The 27,122-nt window shown below is 43.5% G+C and overlaps 2 long non-coding RNA genes across 4 annotated transcripts; both read right to left on the bottom strand.

Annotated features, from left to right (window-relative positions):
- Positions 1–14,858: 14,858 nt before the first annotated feature.
- On the bottom strand, positions 14,859–16,678 carry LOC123040212 (uncharacterized). Of its 3 annotated transcripts, none has more exons than XR_006418088.1 (6): positions 16,545–16,678; positions 16,362–16,473; positions 15,456–15,563; positions 15,276–15,347; positions 15,072–15,204; positions 14,859–14,971 (listed from the first exon to the last, which is right to left on the bottom strand). It is a non-coding gene; the product is annotated as an uncharacterized lncRNA (long non-coding RNA). The 3 variants fall into 3 exon arrangements; XR_006418086.1 differs by having other exon boundaries at positions 16,362–16,460; XR_006418087.1 differs by having other exon boundaries at positions 15,537–15,563; positions 16,362–16,460.
- Positions 16,679–17,707: 1,029 nt separating this feature from the next.
- Positions 17,708–19,375, bottom strand: LOC123040211 (uncharacterized). Its single transcript, XR_006418085.1, has 3 exons — positions 18,977–19,375; positions 17,893–17,954; positions 17,708–17,815 (listed from the first exon to the last, which is right to left on the bottom strand). It is a non-coding gene; the product is annotated as an uncharacterized lncRNA (long non-coding RNA).
- Positions 19,376–27,122: the final 7,747 nt, after the last annotated feature.

Here is a 27,122-nt window from a genome sequence, read left to right as displayed (position 1 = left end):
CCAGCTATGCTCTTACCAAAGAAGAGAAGGAAATCTTCTTTGAATGCCTGCTTAGTATGAAGGTCCCGATTGGCTTCTCGTCGAATATAAAAGGAATAATAAATATGGCAGAGGAAAAGTTTCAGAACCTAAAGTCTCATGACTACCACGTGATTATGACGCAACTGCTTCCGGTTGCATTGAGGGGGCTTCTACCGGAAAACGTCCGATTAGCCATTGTGAAGCTATGTGCATTCCTCAGTGCAATATCTCAGAAGGTGATCGATCCAGAAATCATACCAAGGCTAAGGAGTGATGTGGTGCAATGTCTTGTCAGTTTCGAGCTGGTGCTCCCACCATCCTTCTTCAATATCATGACGCACGTCCTAGTTCATCTAGTTGACGAGATTGTCATTCTGGGCCCCGTATTTCTACACAATATGTACCCCTTTGAGAGGTTCATGGGAGTCCTAAAGAAATATGTCCGTAACCGCGCTAGGCCAGAAGGAAGCATCTCCATGGGCCATTAAACAGAGGATGTCATCGGGTTTTGTGTTGACTTCATTCCTGGCCTTAAGAAGATAGGTCTCCCTAAATCGCGGTATGAGGGGAGACTGACTGGAAAAGGCACGCTTGGAAGGGACTCAATAATATGCAGGGACGGATATTCTTGGTCTCAAGCACACTACACAGTTCTACAGAACTCTACCTTGGTGACCCCGTATGTCGATGAACATAAGAACAATCTGCGCTCCAAACACCCGGAGCAGTGCGACGACTGGATTACATGTGAACACATCAGGACTTTCAGCAGTTGGTTGGAAGCACGTATCAGAGGTCACAACACTGTTATCCAGGGGACCATCTTTGACTGTATTGATTTGGAAAGGATACGAGATAAATGGGAATACATTTTACATGATTGACCAAGATCAAAAGAGCACCAACCAAAACAGCGGTGTCCGCTTTGATGCAACAACCGAGAGGGGAAATGACACATATTATGGTTACATAGTGGACATATGGGAACTTGACTACGGACATGATTTTAAGGTCCCTTTGTTTAAGTGCAAATGGGTCAATGTGTCAGGAGGCGGGGTACAGGTAGACCCACAGTACGGAATGACAACAGTGGATCTGAAAAATCTTGGGTACACTGAAGAACCGTTCGTCCTAGCCAATGATGTGGCACAGGTTATCTATGTGAAGGACATGTCTACCAGACCGACAAAGAGAAAAGATAAGGAAGTGAATACATCATACGATGAGCCAAAGCGCCACATAGTTCTTTCAGGAAAAAGGGACATCGTGGGAGTGGAGGACAAGACAGACATGTTTGAAGATTATGAAAAAGTTTCATGAAATTCCTCCCTTTAAAGTCAAGGCTGACCCCAGCATCCTGATAAACGATGAAGATTATCCATGGTTACGGCGCAATAAGCAAATGACACAAGCAAAAAAAAAGAGAAGACTTTCTCCCGCAACTATTATGATGATACCGTGCCAACTTTGTAACTGACGAGTATGATACCATTGTCCGTTTTGTACATGCACATGCTATGTGTGGGTCAATTTATGATACCATGCCAACTTTCAACTTTTTCAGAGTTCATTTGAAATGCTTTAATGTCTTATGGTTTGGCCCTCGTAATAATTAAAAATAGCAACAATAAGTATTTTGTTGTAAGTAGAAACAAAATAAAATAAATAAAGCAAGAAAGAAAACAAAAAAACAAAAAAAGTGGAAAGTTTATAATTGTCCTAAAACGAAAAGCAAAAAGAATTAAAAATAAAGCAAAAACAAAAGAAAATAAATAATGCACAAAACGAAACAAAAAAACTGGAAAAAAAATAAAAATAGCAACAATAAGTAAAGAAAACAAAAAAACAAAAAAAAATGCACCCCACTGGGCCCCCACGGCCTGAATACGATGTGAATCCCTACTATGGGCCAGGATTCAGGCCCGCAGTAGGCCCAGAAGGCCCATCAGGCAAAGCAGTCGCAAGTAGGCCCATAAGCCTGCAGTAGAGAGGAGTTCGAGAGGGGTGCGGCAGTGGGGCTTATAAACCACTGCGCGTCCCTCTCAACTAGCGAGGTGGGACTAAACTTTGGCCCCGATGCGGGCAGCACAGGGGCCTTTGGTCCCGGTTGGTGGCTCCAACCGGGACTAAAGGGGGGCATTGGTCCCGGTTGGTGCCACCAACCGGGACTAAAGATCGCAGCTTCCCGCCCTTTGGGCTGCCGAAAAAGAGGCCTTTGGTCCCGGTTGGTGGCACCAACCGGGACTAAAGGGTGCATTAGTCCCGGTTTGTGCCACCAACCGGGACCAATGCTGCTTGTATATAAGTAGCACTTCTCAGTTTTGCAGAGTTCATCGCCACCAGTTGCCCTCCGACGACGCCGAGCACATCGACACCGCCCGCCGCCCCCGTCGTCGTCGTCGCCGTCGCCCGCGCCCGTCATCGTCGCCGGCCTCCCCGAGCCCGCGCCGGCCTCCTCGAGCCCACGCCGTCCTCCCAGAGCCCGCGCCCGCCGTCGTCGCCGGCCTCCCCGAGCCCACGCCGTCTCTCTCTCTCTCTCTCTCTCTCTCTCTCTCTCTCTCTCTCTCTCTCTCTCTCTCTCTCTCCCTCCCTCCCTCTCCCTCCCTCTCCCTCTCTCCCTCTCTCTCCCTCTTCCTCTCTCCCTCCCTCTCTCCCTCCCTCTCTCTCCCCCTCTCTCCCTCCCTATCTCTCTCTCTCTCTCTCTCTCTCTCTCTCTCTCTCTCTCCGGTAGGCGCCGCACCCAAGAGAAGAAAGATCACCATGGCGGAGGGTGATTGCTCAGTTCAGGCAATATGGATCTCCAATTATTCCCAGATCATGAGGCACGAGAATAGGATTTTTTTCTCTCTCTTCTGATTTGTGCACTTGATTATTACTACCTCTGTAAACTAATATTCCATCCTTAAATAAATATAAGGGTGTTTATATAGCTAAAATAGTGATCTAATTGCTCTTATATTTGTTTAAAAAGGGAGTATTAAACTTTGTAGATCACTACTTCAGTGGTCAAAAAAACCTTATATAGTTTATAGAAAATCTTAAATTAATTTAGATCACTACTTTAGTGATCATGGATGCGGATGCGTACAAGTAGATACTGAGGTGTGGCAGATGATTGCTCGGTAACACTTGATGGTTAGTAGGAAAAAGTTCACCCTCCGTCCCAAATTACTTGTCGCTCAAATGGGACCATTTGAGTGACAAGTTATTTAGGATGGAGTATGAGACGTGTGGAGGAAATTACTCGCTCCAAGTTCATATAAATTTTAGCGGTTACCGAGAAGAGGTACAAGACAGTACACGCATTTACTAAAAGTGTGGCCATATGTTAGAACACATCAAGTACAGAGAACTAACTAACTACACTTCTATGATTTGTATTACCTATTCCTTTCAATACTCTTGTGAGTACAAAATGCATTAATGAGGATGAATGGTCAAATATGGTGTCACATACAAGGATCAGGCGAGCGGGAGCACACAAGTGAGTTTTTGCTAAACAAATTACAGAATTAACGCAAGAAAGTCACATACCTCATGTGCAGAACCTACATATTTGCTGCCATCTCCTAACATTTCTTCGGCAACTGGATGCTGAGGGAAAAGGTGTGTGCTTCTATGAACCTTTTTGCTTTACCAAAGGAAAACTGGCCTGCACTTTCCTTACGCGTACGCATGAAGCGCCTGTTTTAAAATTAAAGTTATAACCAAGCAAAAAAACATATTTTAAGCATGCTAATGTATTGGTCAGTAGTGAATGGATGGAAAACCCCATGTATTCATGCTACACAATCCAACATATGTGGTATGATGTATGCGGGATAAATACCCATCAGATTATAAACGTCTCGACTACTACTTCAGAGAAACAGATGTTCAAAAGTGAACCTAACATTGCAACAAGAACCTGCTTCTTGAACATATGTGTACAGGACGTAACAACCCATGATGAGGAAATGAATATCATTTAGCAAACACTGACAGACATTAAGTTACTCGTAATAGGACATATATACTGGTGAAGAGACAAGTGTGTGCTCTGCGAACCATTTTTTTAAGAAAGAGAAACTTGTCTGCACTTTCGCATAGACATGAATGTTTTCAACAAGGATGCCACGGCCACACACCTTTCCCTCCATAACAGAGACACAATAATTACTTGTTCTGACGTAAATTCCGATAACCTCATTTCCAGTTGGCTTTGCACCTAGGAACTTCAAAAGTACACAAAAGTGTTACACGTGCACACATACTGGAGTATCTCAACCAAATCTCATATATATAAAAATAAATTGTTTATCTGAAAGTTCTAGAAAAACCACACCATATGGAGCACACATTTGCAGCTTCTGTTTATTTGGCTTTAGAAGCCAGCTTAAACGTGAACAAGCAATAGTCAAAAAGCCACAGGGCGCAATGTAATAACATGAATCATCGCTTCATTCATGGTAGTACAAACCAAAGGCGGCACGTACATGCTTGTACGAAGAAAACAAAATCAGTCACCTATACGGTAGTGCAGAACCAAAATTCCACTGGCTAGGTGATAATATTTTTTTAGAGACATGCTACTACTAGGAGACGAGACGTCGAAATGGAAACATGCACTCATCATGCTAGATCAGATCAGGAACTAGCCAAGGAAGGAAAAAACGGTAGCGGCACTAACCTAACCAGTCCGCAAATTACGTGAACTAGAAGCACATATAGGGTGTGCTTCGCCGCATACCATTATATAAGATCACAGGAAAACGATTTTGCACAACTTTCCTCAAAAATATGAAGTCATGTTTGGCTTGTTCTGGCTAATATTATCTTACCCCAATTGCAGACAATATATCTTTGATGGTAACCCACCATGACCTTATTTCCTTGATGTCGACGTGGAAAACAAGTTGTTGATATTGAAAGCGATTGGACATTTGTTCATTGTGAAACATCATGCACAAATTGTGCCCAAATAAGCAATTTAACAAATCTGGATGTCTGAAAAAGACCATAAACATCTGAATATCATTTGTTTTTTCACCATTAGAATTCAATGTTATAACAACATATGATATTGTCAGGTAGTGTGAATCAAATATTTACGGTTGGACGTAAAAAATATGCAAGGACACTCAAACGAACATAAAAACTTCCAAAGACCAAAGACATCATGAAACTAAGTATTATATACGAGAAGATAATTATTTCCTAATTATCATGCCTGATAGACAATGAACATACAAAGAAGTCATGCAATTACCTATAAATAAAGTTTACTATCAATAATTAAAAAATACTAGTAGCAAAACAAACAAAAAAGTTTAGTTCTTGCAAAGAATATCACAACAAGATAAAATAATCTCATAACGAACAACTGCAAATCGCATGCCAAATTCAGACAACCCTACTCCCATATTTGGATAAAGGCGACCTTACAGAAGCAAGAGAAACCAATGCACAAAGGAAACCTCTGACAACAGTACCATGCATCCATCTCTTGCAATTGTTATCGATAATTTGAGCTTGGAGACCAAATCCAGGAATAGTCGCTTACATAAACGAAGCAACCAACTGTCGAATCAACCATTTAAAATATGGACTATACTAGAAGCATATTACTACTCCATCATGCCTACTAGTTGCGTACCAAAAATCCCATGTTTTCATACCACACAATTCAACATATGTGGTACGATGTATGCAGGATAAACACTCATCAGATCATACAGCTATCAACTACTACCTCAATAAAACAGATGGCCAAAAGTGAACCTCACATTGCAACAAGAACCTTCTTCTTGAAAATATGTGTATAGGAAGTAACAAACGATGATTAGGAGACCCATATGCTTTATCAAACGCTGACAAACATTAAGTTACTCGTAATAGGACAAATATACCGCTAGGTATCCTCACCGACTCACTTGTGATAGACAAGTGTGTGCTCTATGAACCATTTTCTTATGAAAGAGAAACTTGCCTGCACTTTTCACATAGACATGAATGTTGTAAACAAAGATGTCACAGCCACAAACCTTTCCCTCCATAACATAGATACAATAATTACTTGTTCCAAAATCTATTCCGGTAACCTCATTTCCAGTTGGCATTCCACCGAGGAACTTCAAAAGTACACAATAGTGTTACACATGCACGCATATTGTATCTCCAGCAAATCTCATATACATGAAAATAAGATGGTTACCTGAAAGTTCTAGCAAAACCACCCCATCTGGAGCACACGTTCACAACTTCTGTTGATTGGGCTTTAGCAGCCAGCTGAAACATGAACAAGTAATAGTCAAAAAGCCGCAGGGGGAAATGTAATAACATGAATCATCACTTCATTGATGATATTAACCCGTACAACATCTTTGGTGATTCCCATGGGCAACAATGTGGGTCATTTTCCAAACATAGGAAAAACGTGTATCATTCATAGACCACTGCCCAAAATCCCTTGTTAGTGCATACAACAATGGGCATGCACAGAATTGTGCACTTACCATCATGCATGTTCTCTGTTTACCCCACCCATGGGCACGAAAAATTGTTCCACCATCCACATCGTTTGCTAATCTAAAAATACAATATGATGGCAGTACAAACGAAAGGCGGCACATACATGCTTGTACAAAGAAAACAAAATCACACACACCTCTACGGTAGTGCAGAACCAAAATTCTACTGGCTAGCAGAAAATACTTTTTTAAGGCGTGCTACTACTAGGAGATGGGACATCGAAATGGAAACATGCACTCATGTTGCATGAGATCAGGAACTAGCCAAGGAAGGAAAAACCGATAGCAGCACATTCGACCTTGGCGGGTGCCGCGGTAGCTAGTGGCTGATGTGCGTTGTAGGACCGTGAGATAGTGCTTTTATCGAGGAGCAGCGACCAAACAAATGCTTCAGTGCTATTCATGCGAGGCTCCTGCCTACTATGTTCCTGCTCTACATCGGTGTAGGTCAGCATTGGGGGCTAGGCTTTGCATAATAAAATTGCTCCAGCCTTGGGTGGCCCACGCCCCATTGAGCCTTTCTAAAGCTCCACCCGTGCTAACTAGTCCAAAATTACCTGGACTAGAAACATAGGTAGCGCTTCGCCAGATCACAGGAACAAGATTTTGAACAACTTTCCACAAAAATGTCATTTTTGGCTTGTTCAGGCTAATATTATCTTAACCCAATTGCAGTTAGCGTTAGACATCTATCTTCGAAACTAACCCACCAAGACCTTATTTCCTTGATGTTGATATTGAAAGCGAGATGTCGATATTGAAAGTTATTGGACATTTATTCATTGCGATACACCAACCACAAACAGTGCCCAAGTAAGTAATTTAACAAATCTAGATGCTTGAAAAAGACCATAAACATCTAAATTTCATTTATTTTTTCACCTTTTGAATTCAATGTTATAAAAACTTAAGAAATTTCCAGGCAGTGTGCATCAAACATTTACGATTGGACATAACAAATGTGCAAGGAAAGCCAAACAAAAATAAAAAGATCCAGAGACCATTATAAAATGAACATAAAAAGAAGTCATGCAAATTCCTATAAAAAGTATTATATATGAGAAGACAATTATTTCCTACTTATCATGGCAGATATAAAATGAACATGAAAAGAAGTCATGCAAATTCCTATAAATAAAGATTTACCGTCTAGAATTATAAAAAATTACTAGTAACAAAATCTGGGAGCGCACATTCGCAGCTTCTGTTCTGCAAGGATAAATCTAAGGGATTTCCCATGACCCCGTATCACTTAAGCCAATATTTTTCAGTTAATTTATTCATGTAAGATGCTTGAAGAGGCATAAAATCAGTTTGTGTACTCCACCGTGCTGTAAAACTATCACGAATTTGCATGAGGGACTAACACCGGGTGTCTGGCTACAAAAGAATGAATCAACACAAAACTGAAAAACATTTCATTATTGACCTTGTACAACCGCATTGAAGTTTGACAGGCCATATAGGAGATGTTGACAAATGTGCAACTAAAAATGTTTAAATCTAATAGTAGTATAGTTAAAAGTTTTGTCATCATTAACATATTTTGATACATCTTTACCATTCATTGGCTTGGTGAAGCAGTATAAATCCTTCCAACATTTAGCATTAAAATATTCTTCAAAGTATTACATGGAAAGGAGGTTTAGATCTCTGTCCACAAAATGTGGTAAAGCAAAAAAAATTGAAACAAACTTCACATGTTTCATATTATACATCTATTAAATATAGGAGAGGGTCGTAAAGAAATACAATACTCACCTGCATCTTCTCATGCCTTGCATCAATATATGCACATATGGAAGGCGCAAATAACAAAAGAATTGCTAGTAAACTAAAATGAATCGTTGGTATGTGTGAAGAAATTTGTATGCTCTGCAGTAGTTTGATATGATAAAAACCAGTTGGAGGAAGATCAAATAAATTTCTTACCCAGCGAAGTTAAGGCTGCCATACAAATCTGAATAGTTCCATAGGTTGTCTCTCCATATTATATGTTTCAGAAAGGAACATGACACATGATTTTGCAAAAATGACTACTGATTCAGTGCCACATAACAACAAAGGGGATATCAGTAGTCATTTGAATATGCAGACTGATGAAAATTATGCACATGATATACTTAGTACTTATCTCATCAAGCTGCAACTGGTTTAGCAAAGAGGACTCAAAACCCAAAATCACGAAATGGATGTTCTCTTGGTTAGTACACGGAACTGCTAATAATCTTTGTTGCCTTACCACATAGCAATCAAGCAAAGGGGCATGGAGCACCTTAGAACAAAAGGAACCTACTACCTACAGAACAGAGGAATGCTTCTTCTTGTAACCCGGACCATCAAACTAACTACTTCACTCAGCTGCGAACTATGCAATTCCCACCAAAGGAAGGCTACCCTACTACTTAACTCTCTCCACATACTACATAAAAACCAAGAAAATCAACCTGAACAACAAGTTGTAGAACGATACAGACAAGACAAAAGAATCTCAATTTTTTTGTTCTTTTTGAGGATTAACAAAAAATTTCGTTCAACTCAGAATAACTCCCTCCAGACTAAATGGTCAAGTTGGTCGCAAGAAGGAACACACAAAAACCGGAGAAGAGTGCACATAAGGAGACCCCTCTGCCATTCACCACCGACGAAGCAGTCAACGTACAATACAAATTGATAGTTGAGGTAATGTCAGCAGTTAAAACATACCATAGTAAAATCATTGAACACCCCAGAATCGCTTGGGCACGTAGGTGCCTCGGGAGGGAGGGTAGCATAGCAGGTTTTATAGGAGAAAACATCCACATCTTGAGTATTGAGTCCAGACCAAGTAACAATCATCTAAAAAACAACAAACAACAGAACGTTGAATCAGCCATTTAAACAAAAAAAAGACTGCATAGGAATCATAGTAGTGATCCATAATGCCTACAAGTTCCCTCCAAACAATGTCTTACTCAAGTTAAGCAGAAAGATAATGATATGATTGAACAAACAAACTTTCTTTCAGGATATCAGCAAAGAGACAAAAAAACAATCTAGATCCCAAAATCAATTTCTCACCAAAAAGATAGAATTTAGAAAAAGAGCAAATAGAACTTCCTAGATGCCTATTTAGAGGGAATTCTATAGTAGTGACATGACGACGGTATAAGATCAATATGGCTAACTAGGAAAAGGGTAAGATAACCTTGACCGAGAAATGTTCATCAAACAGACACAATAGCGAGGGATGTGACAATAGGGTAGCATTTTTACCAATGAAAGGATGCAACGATAGATGATGCATACATAATTTTTCACTAACCCTTGCTCGCATTGGCTTGTCTGAATCTTGTGAAACAAGCACACGTCAACTAGACTGGCCCATCATCCTCGACAGGAACATGTATCCACCAATATGTGGTAACAGCCGAGATTTTGCTGCTGTCAGAAGACTTTCTTCCCGCATCTCTCCTCGACATCCATAAGAACTATCTGCATCATCGCATCAGGAAAAAAACGCATCAGTTCGAGTAGCGCCATGCAGAAACAAGGAAAGTTAGATCAAGAAAGGGCGTGTAGCTCTTACATACAGAGGCGAACCAAACTGATAAGGCTAAAATTAGGAACAAGTGCTAGGTGGCCGCCAAAGGCATGGCCGGGGTGCCGAAGATAGGGGCAACGGACATGCTCCGCCGGGCATGAACATGGCATGGCAGACCAGTCCTGCTTCGCACCCACGCGCTCACTCGACGACGGATTGTCTCCCAGTGAGATGCTAGCCGGGCACTGCTTCATCGGCTTGGCACAACCTTGGTTTGACGGCCGCTCGATGTGCGTGTTGTAGACGAAGCGATACGCTGGATGGAGGAGAAGGGATGCGCACATTGTGGTGTGGGGTGGGTCGGATCGAGAGCGCAAGGGGCGATCTTTTATAGAGAGATCGCGTGTGGCTAGGCCATCAATGAGCGAGCAGAGAATGTGGAGAGACGTCGGATGGGGCAGCGATCCGCGTGAGGCATAGGAGAGGAGTCGAGGGCCGATGGATCGCGGCGGGTTGGCGCGGATTTTGCGGCAAGAACGGGAGAAACGAAGGAGGAGGCAGCGCAACGCGTGCATGCATACAGGGATTAAACGAGGAAAACGTTGGTTTATGGCGGAATTGAAGCACCGCCTAGTTTCTAGGTGGAAAGCAGCGTAATTAATGAAGCCTTTGCGACAAGATTGATTCATCCAGCTAGAAGCACAACGGGTCAGACTAGGGATTGATTCCCACGCGTTTAATGCCTTTGCATGCATGCGCCTGGCGTTGATTTCCCTCTCTCTCTCTACGATTTGGTAAGTTCCTTTTTTACCATGTTTGTTACGTTTCCTAGTAAGTGCTTGCAAGGTAGTTTCATACGTGGGATTTGTACACTAATTATGAGTTAATTTCCTTTGAGTCACCACATATTTGTTGCTAAGCTACTGAAAAAATGGATCAGCCATGCACTAAATACATAGGTATGGTACATTAGAAAAAGGAATAAGGGTTAGAGAAAATGAGCGCTTGTATGCGAAAGTTCTATGTATATACTCATGTTGCAGAATGGTAAAAAACAAATTAAATTGGATAGCACGAATGAGTAATGGAGGAGGAGGTGTCGCGAGCAATGGGATTAAATGGCGAAAGCGTTGATTTAGGAGAGACTCAAAGGATCGCCTCGATTTCGAGATGAAATTAAAGGAGTCTCTGCAACCAAACCATAATTCAAGGTGATTGAGTCCCGGGTATACATCCGACTAAATCCTTGCCACACGATGGATGCCTTTTGCATGGGGAGTTGATCACGATTTGTTGAGTTTCCCTATTTATATTTGACAATATTTGTTAAGTTTCCTCAAATAACTACAGATAGTTCCATACGTGGGATTTTACACTAACTATAATTTATTTCCTAATTACTATTGTGAATCGCATCAGATCTGTTACTAAGATACTGAAAAAATCGATCAACCTTGCACTAAATAGAAAGACACGTATCAGAGAAGGTTGCTAGATATACATGATGGTAATCGGGGATTTCCCTGATGAACCGCCGGTGTTAATTATGTTTAACAATATACTTCTATATGACTACACTCGGAAATTTTTTTTTTTGACGAGGGTACTACTCACAGATTCAAGGGTGTGCTCAAAATCAGAAACCTGTGAGTGGTGTCCTAGTCTCCTAGATGATGGAAACAACCCAGCCTAGTATACACGTTATAGAGCAAACATAGAAAGAAAACTGGCTCCAGGAGCACAAGGCCACAAGAAGGTGCTTGGGTGATTTTACTTTCACACAGGAGCACACACCTTTTTATTTTTACTTTTATTTTGGAGCAACCAATTTCATATAGATAAATCATATGGTCTGACTACATACTGAAACCGGAAAGATAATAACCACAAGAACCAACGATCAACATCCACCATAGGTACGATGACCAACCAGCTCACAAACACTAAACATAACAAGATTCAGGACCGAGGCCAGGCGCGGCTCGAAACCCTCAAATGAAAATAAATCGACTCGACAACAAACCAAAGAAACCAAGCTAAAAGGCACAGGAAGAAGCGCATACATACATACATGCATACATACATACATATATGTGAGCATTTGAATTTCCGCAATCTTTGCATGCTGATGAACATTCTACTGTGCCATGCCAGCAGGAAAATCAATCTTAGGCGCCGTCGCAAATCCATCAAAATGAAAGAGATTTGGTACATATAAATCATCACTAGCCCGTGTTGAATCAAATCAAAGGCACCTAATCCATATACAAATAAGTATCAGCTACAACCAAACCAAACACTAGAGGTTTGTACATATATGATCATCTTTACCAGAAGATGATTCCCTCACTAACAGGTTAAAATAACTCCCACCACATTACACTACCCAAAAAAGGGGCAAAACGCCCAGCTCCAGTGCTTAGAGAAACCGACCAACTCAAGGGCTTTGACATGTCTTCGACGATTGGTAGTGAGCGCCTCAAAAACTTGTTCTGTCTCGGCCGAGGGCTCAATAGAATCCTTCGTTGCTGCAGTAGAAACATGACACAGAACATGGTTCACTATGACGCTTTATGGTTCATTCCTGCTAGTCCATAATCCCCAAATGACAAGTGCTCCCTAGAATCATATTTCAGCTAAGAAACTAGTCTTAAACATAACCAGGTATCCAGTACCAAAACTAACAAAAAAACAAAGAAAAGTCGAGCAACAAGATACTGGAAAAGAAAATTCATTCTGGTGGCCAACGGTCTAATTAACCAGCACAGGAATCAATGCCAATGACAAGATAATCACAATCAATATTGTGGCAGCCAGAAGACGAACACACAAACACAGGACTCGCCTGGACCGAGGAAGAGGTGGCCACCACTGTCGCGGTTGCCACACATAACAGCTACTCCCTCCGTTTCTAAATATAAGCCCTTTTAGGGATTTCAACATGAGTGTAGATTCACTCATTTTGCTTCTTGTGTAGTCACTATTGGAATCTCTAAAAGGTCTTATATTTAGGAACAGAGGGAGTAGAACACTAGCACCTGCACTGCACATACGTGTACTTAAAGCCTAAAACTATCAACACATTGATCTTGAACAAAACAGAGATTATTGCATGGTTTTAACTTAAGAGAAGACTGACTTTATTTCATGTAATCATGTATATCCACATGACACCCCACAAGCCAACACCTACACAGCATGGTGTCTGGGGAGGAGACCAAGCAGTTACCTGATCCACCGTCGAAGGAGAGGTGGTTGCAGCAGACTGAACTCACTGCCAGGGAGAGAACAGCTGCCAGTGCTCATTGACAAGTCTTGCACTCACAAGTATATGTCAGCAATAGAAGGTGCAAGGGTTGATGCTGTGACGCACAATCAACTATGCAATTACCTGCAACAAAAAGAACAGTCTTGCTCACTAGATCATCCAGCAAGACGATGAGGCAGGAAACACGCAGCCAAATCATCAATCCGTGTTACTTATATGCTAACGCATCAGTACTTTCCAAAGTTAAAGGATCATTTAATAAAATATATCTCATTAGATCACTACTTTATAATGGTATAAAAACAAGAAAAACATTGCGTTCACATTTCGCCCAGCAAGGCAACTAGAAACACAAACTACATCATATAGTTTGCTCCATAATAGGGAAAGGCGCCATTTCGATTAGTTGGATGGCTCAGTTTTCATATTTTGAATCCGACTATCAGTGGCACTTGGAAATAATAATCCACCCAGCAAGCTCATAGGGGAAGAAAATGCATCTTTTGAAGGCACCAGATCAGTGCTACAAGAGAGATTTATCCATGTACATCAGCAAGTTCGTTGCTAATGTGAGAACTTACAAAACAAGAAATCGCTAGGGTTAACCTAAGGTTCATATAGGGTGTCCAGCACAGAATCATGGTATACTCTTACGGATCTGCACGCATAAGAGACCTAGGGATCGAACTATCATATCACTGCTGTAAAACGATGGCACAAATTATTATACCAGAAGCCCGAGAGGCACAAACGTTGGCATCACAACCCACCATGAGATACCAAAACACTAAACTTGTCATGGCGCAATGGCCATAGGCACACAAGTGCATGAGATAAAGTAGAGCGGAGAGGACTGGAGGGGTTTACCCACGTGAGAGAGGAACAGAGGTTTGTATGGCCAGTACATTTTTGCCTTGATTTCCTTGAGGCTCTCTGAATTTGTGCTGCTTGCACAACATGATCTTGGAGTGAATCCTTCCTTTGGCTTGAAACTCCTACATGAAGAACACATTCAGGGTTAAAAACAATTTACCGCTTGCAACCTACTACAAAGTGCAATCTGCTCACTCAACACTACAAAGATTGACAAGAGAATAGTTGGAGGCTTGGTCCACACAAACTAAGCCCTAGGAAATGAAGGCGTACAGGTGGACAAACATCTCAAAAGAGAACACAGAATGATCACCAACTATTGCTATCAAGGATCAAGAAGATCCCTAACCAGGAATTTCAAACAAAAACAAGGCAACACTATGACATTTCTCTAACCTACAAAACTAAAGCCTTCTTAATCGAAATGTCGACATAACTCACACATGAATCTCGATATTTTTGTGTCCATGTTCTAAACCCAGATAATCGCGATCAGATTCATTCCAAATCTATGATAAGATGTATGGAATCTCAAATGGAGTGTCGACGTCAATAAACTACAAACAAAAATTAAGGAACACTCGATGATTAACTTCCAAGAGTATCACCTAGTCAACTAATCAAGATCAAAGTAATTCTGACATAATAAAGAGGACACAAATTATACCTTACATGACAAGCTGCTGTCATGATCTTCTTGCAATTGATTTCTTGTGTGAAACGGAAACATCATAACTTTGTTCCAACAGACTAAAGAGTAGAGTGCTCTCAAATGTCCTGATGATACGAAAAAGAATTAGCTACAGTATCCAGTAAGACATCCAGCAAGCTAGGCAGACAAAAAAAACCACACCCCGCATATCTGCAAGATAATTACCATGTGCAAAAGGGTCTAAGACAATCGGTTGATTTTGACTTGATTTCATCGTGTCTCTCTGAATTTGTATTGCTTGTAGAGTATGCCCTCGGAGTGAAGTCCTTCGGCTTGAAAGCATGGAAAGTGCTGCAGCCTAAAGATGGTAAGGTTAAAGTTGGCGGTCGCAGTCACTCGATACTAGAAAGATTGAAAGAGCTTACTTACCCATTTGCAACATAGACCAACGAGGATGCCTTGTTGTACTGTATGGCCATTATGGGCATGGTTGGGTCATTGCTGCACAGAAGATCATAACTATTAGATAACATTTGGAACGTGACTAGCTAAAGAAAAATAAGCAAGCAAAAGAACCATTGCTGTGTTTTTAAAGGCAGCAACACTAACATGTCCATTATGCTCACTTAACGAAGGATTGACTGATGTTTTCGAAAACGGAAGGCTGTGATGAAGTACACCGCCACTTACCGTTGGCTGAGTAGCCCAATCTTGTGTCTGAAGGCCAAAAAAACAATGCATCTTTTAGTTCAACCTTGAATTTACATACATATATATAATGAACAAAAGAAGAGCAAACGGTAAGCCACGGTTCAAAACAGAGTAGCTCCGAATAATCATTTCTCGTAGTTTCCGTTGTTAGTTTTGATTCAGTCTCATAAATGGTGGTTATTTTTATTTCCATGCTTCACGAGAAAAAACACTCCACGATCATCCCAACACGAGCAACAACATAGAGACTAGTACTGAAGAAAGCGTAGGGAGCTAGAACAATAGAACACCTTCTATCTTTGTCAATTAGCATTCCTACTGGATAAAAGAAAAGAATGATATATTTCAGATTCCGACACAGGCATAATAAAAAAGGCTCGGCCATTAATGGTACCAACGGCTGGGCATTAACAAACTTACCACTTTTTTTAAAAGTTGTGCATTATTTGGAACTCGTAGATGAAACCACAATTTGCAGTGTCAAAGAGAATTGGTTTATCTGCTATAACAACTTATGGCTTTAGGATTTTTACACGATTCAAGTGCCCAGTATTTACGTTTTGAACCATTAAGTCTTTTGTAGGAGCCTTTGCTGGTAGAGTTGAGGAACATGAATGAAGCTAAGTTATAAGGTAAAGAACACAATCAATCATGTCCACTTAAACTGACAACCAAATGGAATCAGATGAACATGAACATGCAGGTGACCAGAAGCACATCACAATATCAAGCCATTGGTTTCCATGTCTGGTACAAAGGCCATGAACCCAAAGTTGGAGAATTGCGGGAGAAGAGCATTCTTACCACCATGTGCCCGTCTTTGTCGGCAGGAACATCCAAGGGCAGCGATGGCTTCTCAGACTAGTCTAAGGCATCATTCTCCTTGGCGTCCATGAGTTGTACCTGCACGTGCAACCTTGGTTGAATTCCACCACTGTTTAGTCAGACGAGAAGTGCACCATAGCTAAATACACACTAGAGTCTTACCTTGTTTAAGCCATGGACGTTGTGGAACAGATGAAGAGGAGGATGGCCACGGCGGAGACAAGGGTGGCAGCCGAACACCCCAATCTACTAGTGACGCAGAGTTGTCGATGACATGAAAAACTCTAACAACCTCTTCAGTCTGTCAGGGCAATCAAAATAGTACACACGTAAGCAAAACTAGGTTTGGATAAATGCACAAGCAAGAACAATATATGTTCTTATTAGAGAAGAACTAGACCACAATAAAACAGTCATTCATGATCTACAACTATGCAAAAGTAAACACATGATAAAATCTAAGCTACAATAGAAAATGGGGAGCATCCAACATCAATGACCATATGGAATGAGCCATTTGACCATCTTTGGCGTATTGTGATTCTGATTGACTAGTTAAGCATATTTAGCATCACAGCAACCTAAAGCCTACCTATGAAACACACTGATAGCCAGGACAAGAATATGAGCTACAACAACATTAGATATTTGTAAGCCTTAACAGAATATTAATGATTGCAATAAACCATGCCAACATATGCAAGCAAAAAGGAAAGTTATTGGCAGATAACCACAAGCACAGAACAATATCAAGTCAATGTCCATGGCTGGCACTAAGGCCATGAACCCAAAGTGGGAGAAGTGAGGGGAGGAGAAGAGTATTCCTACCACCAAGCACCCGTATCCGTTGGCGGCAGCACCCGAGGACGGCGATGGCTTCTCAGACTGGTCTAAGGCATCATTCTCCTTGACGTCGACGAGTTGTACCTGCACGTGCAACCCTGACTAAATTCCACCACTGTTTAGTCAGCCGAGAAGTGCACAATAGCTGAATACACACTGGAGTCTTACCTTACTTTAGCCATGTACGTTGTGGAGCAGAGGAGTAGGATGTGGCAATGCGGAGACGAGGGCAGCGGCCGCCTTCCCCAATCTACTAGTGAAGCAGAGTTGTCGGTGACACGAAAACCTTTGCAGTCTGACATGGCAATCAAAACAGTACACACATAAGCAAAACTAGCTTCGGATGAATGCACAGGCAAGAACAAGATAGTATGTACTTATTAGAGAAGAACTAGACGACAATAGAACAGAGTCATTCATGATCCAAGAACAACATAGTATGTAAAAGGTAAGCACTCACAAGTACTTGGTGATTTCTGAAGAAATAGTTACACATAAGACACCATGATTATCAGTTATTCTCAACAGCTGGATCATAGCTTCAGTACTTGCGCCCTCAAGACTGAATATTTGTCGCTTGTTGGTTACCCCTACAAAGTACATGCAAGTCCAAGTTATTATACTGAAAGAAACAGCAGCCATGATAAGATCTTCTCTGCATACTTACCCATAGAAGATTTCTAACAGGCACCCTATCTGTGACATGGCGGGTTACAAGCAACCCAAAGTCTGCAAATGCATAATCCCAATCTCAGCTGAAACTCTATTCAACTAGCTAGAATTGCATTACGAACATCAAATAGCAATATCACTGTCCATTGCACGAAAACTAATTTCCCTACTACAACGATGTCGGTCGATGCATCGGAACTATTCCTATCAGTGTGCAGACGAACAGTTCTGACTTCTGAATTTCAGCTACTAAACTATGGACATGTCCGTGCAGCAACAAAAAGACTAGCTTAGGTAGTTGGGCAGCGCATGAGTAGTCGAGTCTAGCTCCTCTTATACAAATTAAGCTCGACTCGTGCTAATTGGACCCAGCCGGGAAGTCCATTTCGTCGGAGACAAAGAGCGGGAAGTCCTGTCGCCGCCATGTTCTATGGCCAACTGCTCTGAATCTACTGGAGACATGTCGTCCAGTTTGTTTCTGTACACAAAAAAACAAGCTGACGAAGTGGGGAACAGAGGCACAGCCGACGGTGCAGCTCACCACGTACTCCTATATATGCGTCTGCCAATACACGCAACAACAAATACAACATTTTTTCAGAACGCCAGTGCCTGATTTTGGCACAAACATGCATGGCGTATCGTATGACGCATAATGCGAGATCATCTGAACCCGGGGTGTGAGAGCGCCCCTCCCCCAAAGATTCAGTGAATAGAGAATCCGAGGTTGATGCTAAACAGCAGACCTTTCAAGAATCAAATACTGGCAATCATATCATAGTATCCAGTTAAGACATGAATGAATTTACAACTCTAAGCAAAAGCCTTAAGCTAGAAAAATAAGCACGAGACAGTGAATAGAACAGCAACGGTGAACCCTAAAAAATAAAACTGGGGATTTTAGGGAAAGCAAGCAAGCAATTGGGTGCATCCTGCAGAGACCATGTAGCATGCATGTGAGGCAATCAATTGAGCGCCCAATCGAGCGAGCCTAATTGGACATGGCCGTGGCACCAAGCAGGCCACGAGATGAGAGAAATTGGAGGTGAAGGAGAGAGACAAGGAGAGGGAGAGGGGACCTTCCTTGAAGGGCTCCATTCCATGGTGCGGTCGTCGTCGAGAGCGGAGTTGGTGTCCTCACGCGCGCAGAAGAGCGGCGTCGGAGGGCACGGCCGCGCCGTCGTCGCCGACGGCAGGGCACGGCTGTGCGTGCCGCCCCCTCCTCCTCTCCAGACGCACTAGCGTGAGGAAGGCGGAGTCTTGGGCGGCCGGGCACACCGAGCACCTGCGTCGAGGCCGCCCCGAGCGCGGATCCTGGATCCTCACTTCGCCGCGGCCGGCAGGACGAGCAGATCGGGGAGTGCCGCCGGCCTACTCACCGGGTCCATCCGGAAGCTCGACAGCCGAGGGAGAGAAGGGGGTGGCGGTGGGTGAGATGGAGATGGAGGAAGGCGAGGGGCGGTGGCTGCGCATCGGAGTCGGAGATGGGGCGGCGGCGGCTGCGGCGGCGCGTCGGGAGAGGAGAGGAGAGGATGTGGGGTGTCAGGGTGATTGACGGTCAAAATTTCCTTTTTCAGTTCCTTCACTTTCTCTTTTTCATCTTCACTTTCACTTTGAACCCTGACACCCCGAGTATGAGGCGCAATTTTTTTCACTTTTTCACTTTTTCACTTCCTGTCGGTAGTTTTGGACCCAATATTTTTCAGACGAAAACTTGGTGATTGACGGTCAAAATTCCCGAGTTATAACAGTGGGTGGGTTGACAGGCCTCGTCTTTATGTCCGCTGCATTGCTAGTACACGGACAAACACGTCTGTGACGTTTGGGGCCGTTGTGGTCGGCGGCCGCCAAGCCCGGGCCTTCCTATATCCGCCCCACATTTGGGTTAGGTTTGAGGGATGCCGGTTAGCCAGGACGTTTGGGGTTGTTATTTGGTCGGTCAGTGACCGGACCGTCCGTCATGCTTGTTTTTCTTTTTTTTTTTGGTCGGTCAGTGACCGGGCAGTCAGACCGGATGTTTGAGGCGGCTATGAGGCGTCCGGATGTAAATGCTCTAACCGACGCGTGCATTTTTTTCATTTTCCTTTTTCTTTTTGGAGAGCCTTGATTACGTGTACTAGCAGGGGTAAAAAACGAGATTCGATGCACGCTCGGATCGACCTCAACTCAAACGCCCGGCAGGATCGGACAAATACGCATGCGTGCCAAAATCAATCGGCCGGATCGACCTCAACATATTGTTAAGTATGAGTTGTGAATCCTTGACTTGACATCAATCTAGCGATGGCACTGCCCTCCGTCGACACATGACGCGTGGGTCCTACATGTTTGTTTAACCGCCAGCACATGTTGCCGCGCCAATCCCACATGTCACTACCAGAGCCCGGGGTTGTGCAACGACGGGAGGCGGGACGAACGAGCACTAGTAGAAAAGGGGGCAATGGTCCAGGCCGGTCCAGCCCATTAGTCCCGGTTCAATCCAGAACCGGGACCAATGGGGGCATTGGACAAGGTTTTTGAGCCCCGGGGGCCGGCCGGGCCACGTGGGCCATTGGTCCCGGTTCGTCTGGACCTTTTGGTCCCGGTTGGCGGGACGAACCTGGACCAATGTGCCTTGCTCCTGGCCCACCACCATTGGTCCCGGTTGGGGGGATGAACCGGGACCAAAGGCTTCCCTTTAGTCCCGGTTCATGCTACGAACCGGGACCAATTAATTGCCTATATATACCCCGCGAGCAGAGCACTCTCACTGCTCTGTATTTCGTGGCCGGTGAGGAGAGAGCTTTGTGTTGCTCTAGCTCACCTCCTATACACACGAGGTGTTCGATGGAATGCCCGAGCCACACTACTTAAGCTTTCTCCTCTCCAAGCTCCACCTCCAAGCTCCATTTTTCTCAATATTTGTCTAGGTTTAGCGGTCCGTCACGTCCCGTCCCCGTCTTCACCGCCGTCGATCGCCCGCGTCGCCGGCACCACCGTGGTGAGCCTCTTGTTCTTATCTTCTTTCTGAAAGGAAAAAAACTCTTACTTGTATGTTTATATAGATAATTGTATAATTTTCTTACTTTTATTATTGCATCTTATATAGTGAGATGGTTTTGGTATCCGCCCCCGTCGGCCCTCGTCCTGTCTATGATTCAGATGTGGTATATATTATCTTTTCATAACTATTGGTTCATTTATTGTTTATGACAATTATGTCGACCAACGTAACATAGATTTTATTTATCTAGGAGGTTGTTGAACCGGAAATTCCAACCGACCCTATTGTCGAGAGGTTAAATTTAGTTGAAGAAGAAAACAATTTGTTGAAGGAAAAATTAGAAAAATTGAGGAGGAGAAGATGATATTGGAGTTGCATGTTGCGGATGTCGTCGATGATCACAAGATCAAGATGGATGCAATGCGCTTGAAGATTAGAAAGATTAGAAAATATGTCATTCATACCGAGGCTTGGTATCATTATGCCGTTGGATCAGTTTGTTACATTGGTTGCGATTATGATCGCATTTGTTTTCGCATTGAAATGTTTTACATAGTTTCAGTGTATGGTTTAATTAATTTAGATGCTCTGCAGAGCTTTATGTTGTTAGATGAGAACTATGTATGTACTTTGGTTTTAATGTGATGATGAACTTCTATTAATTTGGTCACTTAATTATATAATGCACGCAGATGAACCGGCAATGAATGTACAGTTCAAGACACACCTCCGAGTACATTAAGGGCGTGCATGATTTTCTCGAAGTGGCTGAGGCAAACAAGCAGAATGGTTTTATGTGTTGTCCATGCCCTGTATGTGGGAATACGAAGTCTTACTCTGATCGGAAAATCCTCCACACCCACCTGCTTTACAAGGGTTTCATGCCACACTATAATGTTTGGACGAGGCACGGAGAAATAGGGGTTATGATGAAGATGGCGAAGAAGAAGAGTACGATGACAACTATGTGCCCCCTGAATACGGTGATGCTCCTGAAGATCAAGAGGAACCAGACGATGTGCACGATGATGCTGCAACGGGCGAAGCTGCTGAAGATCAAGAGGAACCAGACGATGTGCCCGATGATGATGATCTCCGCCAGGTCATTGTCGATGCAAGGACGCAATGCGAAAGTCAAAAGGAGAAGCTGAAGTTCGATCGCATGCTAGAGGACCACAAAAAAGGGTTGTACCCCAATTGCGAAGATGGCAACACAAAGCTGGGTACCGTACTAGAATTGCTGCAGTGGAAGGAAGAGAATGCTGTGCCTCACAAAGGATTTGAGAAGCTACTTAAAATATTGAAGAAGAAGCTTCCAAAGGATAACGAATTGCCCGACAGTACATACGCAGCAAAGAAGGTCGTATGCCCTCTAGGATTGGAGGTGCAGAAGATACATGCATGCCCTAATGACTGCATCCTCTACCGCGGTGCATACAAGGATCTGAACGCATGCCCGGTATGCGGTGCATTACGGTATAAGATCAGACGAGATGACCCTGGTGATGTTGACGGCGAGCCCCCCAGGAAGAGGGTTCCTGCGAAGGTGATGTGGTACGCTCCTATAATACCACGGTTGAAACGTCTGTTCAGAAACGGAGAGCATGCCAAGTTGATGCGATGGCACAGTGAGGACCGTAAGAAAGACGGGAAGTTGAGAGCACCCGCTGACGGGTCGCAGTGGAGAAAAATCGAGAGAAAGTACTGGGATGAGTTTGCAAGTGAGCGAAGGAACGCATGGTTTGCTTTAAGCGCGGATGGCATTAATCCTTTCGGGGAGCAGAGCAGCAATCACAGCACCTGGCCCGTCACTCTATGTATGTATAACCTTCCTCCTTGGATGTGCATGAAGCGGAAGGGCATTATGATGCCAGTTCTCATCCAAGGCCCTAAGCAACCCGGCAATGACATTGATGTGTACCTAAGGCCATTAGTTGAAGAACTTTTAGAGCTGTGGAATGGAAACGGTGTACGTACGTGGGATGAGCACAAACAGGAGGAATTTAACCTAAAGGCGTTGCTTTTCGTGACCATCAACGATTGGCCCGCTCTCAGTAATCTTTCAGGACAGACAAACAAGGGATACCATGCATGCACGCACTGTTTACTTGACACCGATAGTATATACCTAGCAAGCTGCAGGAAGAATGTGTACCTGGGCCATCGTCGATTTCTTCCGACCAACCATCAATGTCGAAAGAAAGGCAAGCATTTCAAAGGCGAGGCAGATCACCGGAAGAAGCCCGCCATGCGTACCGGTGATCACGTACTTGCTATGGTCAATGATTTACACGTAATCTTTGGAAAGGGTCCCGGCGGACTAGCTGTTCCGAGTGACGCTGGGGGACACGCACCCATGTGGAAGAAGAAATCTATATTTTGGGACCTACCCTACTGGAAAGACCTAGAGGTCCGCTCTTCGATCAACGTGATGCATGTGACGAAGAACCTTTGCGTGAACCTGCTAGGCTTCTTGGGCGTGTATGGGAAGACAAAAGATACAACTGAGGCACGAGAGGACCTGCAACGTTTGCACGAAAAAGACGGCATGCCTCCAAAGCAGTATGAAGGTCCTGCCAGCTATGCTCTTACCAAAGAAGAGAAGGAAATCTTCTTTGAATGCCTGCTTAGTATGAAGGTCCCGACTGGCTTCTCGTCGAATATAAAAGGAATAATAAATATGGCAGAGAAAAAGTTTCAGAACCTAAAGTCTCATGACTACCACGTGATTATGACGCAACTGCTTGCGGTTGCATTGAGGGGGCTTCTACCGGAAAACGTCCGATTAGCCATTGTGAAGCTATGTGCATTCCTCAATGCAATATCTCAGAAGGTGATCGATCCAGAAATCATACCAAGGCTAAGGAGTGATGTGGTGCAATGTCTTGTCAGTTTCGAGCTGGTGTTCCCACCATCCTTCTTCAATATCATGACGCACATCCTAGTTCATCTGGTTGACGAGATTGTCATTCTGGGCCCCGTATTTCTACACAATATGTACCCCTTTGAGAGGTTCATGGGAGTCCTAAAGAAATATGTCCGTAACCGTGCTAGGCCAGAAGAAAGCATCTCCATGGGCCATTAAACAGAGGATGTCATCGGGTTTTGTGTTGACTTCATTCCTGGCCTTAAGAAGATAGGTCTCCCTAAATCGCGGTATGAGGGGAGACTGACTGGAAAAGGCACGCTAGGAAGGGACTCAATAATATGCAGGGACGGATATTCTTGGTCTCAAGCACACTACACAGTTCTACAGAACTCTACCTTGGTGACCCCGTATGTCGATGAACACAAGAACAGTCTGCGCTCCAAACACCCGGAGCAGTGCGACGACTGGATTACATGTGAACACATCAGGACTTTCAGCAGTTGGTTGGAAGCACGTATCAGAGGTCACAACACTGTTTGTGATAAGGTGTACTTATTATCCAGGGACCATCTTTGACTGTATTGATTTGGAAAGGATACGAGATAAATGGGAATACATTTTACACGATTGACCAAGATCAAAAGAGCACCAACCAAAACAGCGGTGTCCGCTTTGATGCAACAACCGAGAGGGGAAATGACACATATTATGGTTACATAGTGGACATATGGGAACTTGACTACGGACATGATTTTAAGGTCCCTTTGTTTAAGTGCAAATGGGTCAATGTGTCAGGAGGCGGGGTACAGGTAGACCCACAGTACGGAATGACAACAGTGGATCTGAAAAATCTTGGGTACACTGAAGAACCGTTCGTCCTAGCCAATGATGTGGCACAGGTTATCTATGTGTAGGACATGTCTACCAGACCGAGAAAGAGAAAAGATAAGGAAGTGAATACATCATACGATGAGCCAAAGCGCCACATAGTTCTTTCAGGAAAAAGGGACATCGTGGGAGTGGAGGACAAGACAGACATGTCTGAAGATTATGAAAAGTTTCATGAAATTCCTCCCTTTAAAGTTAAGGCTGACCCCAACATCCTGATAAACGATGAAGATTATCCATGGTTACGGCGCAATAAGCAAATGACACAAGCGAAGAAAAAGTGAAGACTTTCTCCCGCAACTATTATGATGATACCATGCCAACTTTGTAACTGACGAGTATGATACCATTGTCCGTTTTGTACATGCACATGCTATGTGTGGGTCAATTTATGATACCATGCCAACTTTCAACTTTTTCATAGTTCATTTGAAATGCTTTAATGTCTTATGGTTTGGCCATCGTAATAATTAAAAATAGCAACAATAAGTATTTTGTTGTAAGTAGAAACAAAATAAAATAAATAAAGCAAGAAAGAAAACAAAAAAACAAAAAAGTGGAAAGTTTATAATTTTCCTAAAACTAAAAGCAAAAAGAATTAAAAATAAAGCAAAAAACAAAAGAAAATAAATAATGCACAAAACAAAACAAAAAAACTCGAAAAAATAAAAATAGCAACAATAAGTAAAGAAAACAAAAAAACAAAAAAAATGCCCCCCACTGGGCCCCCGCGGCCTGAATACGATTTGAATCCCTACTATGGGCCAGGATTCAGGCCCGCAGTAGGCCCAGAAGGCCCATCAGGCAAAGCAGTCGCAAGTAGGCCCATAAGCCTGCAGTAGAGAGGAGTTCGAGAGGGGTGCGGCAGTGGGGCTTATAAACCACTGCGCGTACCTCTCAACTAGCGAGGTGGGACTAAACTTTGGCCCCGATGCGGGCAGCACAGCGGCCTTTGGTCCCGGTTGGTGGCTCCAACCGGAACTAAAGGGGGGGCATTGGTCCCGGTTGGTGCCACCAACCGGGACTAAAGGTCGCAGCTTCCCGCCCTTTGGGCTGCCGAAAAAGAGGCCTTTGGTCCCGGTTGGTGGCACCAACCAGGACTAAAGGGTGCATTAGTCCCGGTTTGTGCCACCAACCGGGACCAATGCTCCTTGTATATAAGTAGCACTTCTCAGTTTTGCAGAGTTCATTGCCACCAGTTGCCCCCCGACGACGCCGAGCACATCGACGCCGCCAGGCTGCCCCGACGCCGCCCGACGCCCCCGCCGTCGCCGTCGCCGTCGCCCGCGCCCGTTGTCCTCGCCGGCCTCCCCGAGCCCGCGCCGGCCTCCCCGAGCCCACGGCGTCCTCCCCGAGCCCGCGCCCACCGTCGTCGCCGGCCTCCCCGAGCCCACGCCGTCTCTCTCTCTCTCTCTCTCTCTCTCTCTCTCTCTCTCTCTCTCTCTCTCTCTCCCTCTCTCCCTCCCTCTCCCTCCCTCTCCCTCTCTCCCTCTCTCTCCCTCTCCCTCTCTCCCTCCCTCTCACCCTCCCTCTCTCTCCCCCTCTCTCCCTCCCTATCTCTCTCTCTCTCTCTCTCTCTCTCTCTCCGGTAGGCGCCGCAGCCAAGAGAAGAAAGATCACCATGGCGGAGGGTGATTGCTCAGTTCAGGCAATATGGATCTCCAATTATTCCCAGATCATGAGGTACGAGAATAGGATTTTTTTCTCTCTTATGATTTGTACACTTGATTATTACTACCTCTGTAAACTAATATTCCATCCTTAAATAAATATAAGGGTGTTTATATAGCTAAAATAGTGATCTAATTGCTCTTATATTTGTTAAAAAGGGAGTATTAAACTTTGTAGATCACTACATCAGTGGTCAAAAAAACCTTATATAGTTTATAAAAAATCTTAAATTAATTTAGATCACTACTTTAGTAATCATGGATGCGGATGCGTACAAGTAGATACTGAGGTGTGGCAGATGATTGCTCGGTAGCACTTGATGGTTAGTAGGAAAAAGTTCACCCTCCGTCCCAAATTACTTGTCGCTCAAATGGGACCATTTGAGTGACAAGTTATTTAGGATGGAGTATGAGACGTGTGGAGGAAATTACTCGCTCCAAGTTCATATAAATTTTAGCGGTTACTGAGAAGAGGTACAAGACAGTACACGCATTTACTAAAAGTGTGGCTATATGTTAGAACACATCAAGTACAGAGAACTAACTAACTACACTTCTATGATTTGTATTACCTATTCCTTTCAATACTCTTGTGAGTACAAAATGCATTAATGAGGATGAATGGTCAAATATGGTGTCACATACAAGGATCAGGCGAGCGGGAGCACACAAGCGAGTTTTTGCTAAACAAATTACAGAATTAACGCAAGAAAGTCACATACCTCATGTGGAGAACCTACATATTTGCTGCCATCTCCTAACATTTCTTCGGCAACTGGATGCTGAGGGAAAAGGTGTGTGCTTCTATGAACCTT

This window comes from Triticum aestivum, chromosome 2B (assembly GCF_018294505.1).
Source record: "Triticum aestivum cultivar Chinese Spring chromosome 2B, IWGSC CS RefSeq v2.1, whole genome shotgun sequence".
Lineage (NCBI taxonomy): Eukaryota > Viridiplantae > Streptophyta > Magnoliopsida > Poales > Poaceae > Triticum > Triticum aestivum.
Note: the sequence above shows the minus strand (reverse complement) of the source record. Positions and strands in the feature narration are given on the sequence as shown.